The sequence below is a fragment of the Cantharellus anzutake genome (assembly GCF_015039405.1).
Source record: "Cantharellus anzutake strain C23 chromosome Unknown EI90scaffold_199, whole genome shotgun sequence".
NCBI lineage: Eukaryota > Fungi > Basidiomycota > Agaricomycetes > Cantharellales > Hydnaceae > Cantharellus > Cantharellus anzutake.
The window spans coordinates 47,658-48,775 of NW_024067149.1; positions in this window are offsets into that span (position 1 = coordinate 47,658).

The following is a 1,118-nucleotide window of genomic DNA, read 5'->3' on the forward strand; positions in this document are numbered from 1 at the left end:
AAAGAACCAGGGAACAGCTTGGTGGTGGTCTCGTTTGAACCTCCCAACTGACCTTCCTTCGTTCTCTCCTTCAGCGTGCTCCACCCCGCATGCTCCGCGCGCCGCATGTTCCGGGCCCGGTTCCCACTTCTCATGTGACTTCCGGGTATCCCCGGAAGTTTTCGCCATATTGGGCCACTGTGGGAAAGTGAGAAGTTAACCTTCTTCTCACTTTCTTACCCACAGTAGGCAAGTGTATTTTACTTGCCTTTTATCTTATACACTTTCTTACCCACAGTAGAGTTATTGCCCTGTCCAGGGCTGTTCACAGATTAGGCTGTGGGCTATAGAGAGAGGGGTCATGGGGACCCGGGATCCATCCCCTGACACCAGGGTGTCCGAGCTGGACGGGTCAACGGTACAATGATACAAGGGAAGGTGGTCCATGTAAATAGAAAGAATAAACAGAAAGGGAGAAATGAAATAAAGGAGAAAGAGGAAAGAGGGAAAAGGGAGGAAAGGGAAGAAGGGGAAGAGGGAGGAAGGAGGAAGGATGGGTAGTGGGGAGCGGGTGAGGTGGGCCTGGGTCAGGCAGGTGTGCCCTGACAGGAGAGAAAGGAGAGATGGGAGAGGAGTCAAGGTTCCTAAGGAGCTTTGGGACCAGGCTTGTCTGGGTACCGAGAATGGAAAGCTTTGACGAGGTCAGAGGCGTGATTGAGTTCGCCAGCAAGGAGCCATTGTGTCTCCTCATCAGTCCCTTCATAGCCTAGCCACTTGACCAGGTAGAGCAACTTGTTGCATCTACATTGGTCAATCTTGGAGTCAAGTATCTCTTCGATCTCGAACACCATCTCGCCTTTGATTTCTATTGGAGGTGGAGGTGGCTGGTGGCGGTTCAGAATGACATTCGGGACAGAGGGTTTGATCTGTGAGACATGGAACACTGGGTGAATGGCTCACATGTTTTCTGGCAGGCAGAGAGTGAGGGAGTGGGTTCCAATGCAGGCAATGATCTCGAATGGGCTGAGGTTTTTCTTGGAGAGCTTCTTGGAAGGTCAGGTGGAATGGAAATACTTGGCCTTTACATAGACCGAAGTTCCTACCTCAAAAGCTGGGGCAGGACTCTGACAGGAGTCTGC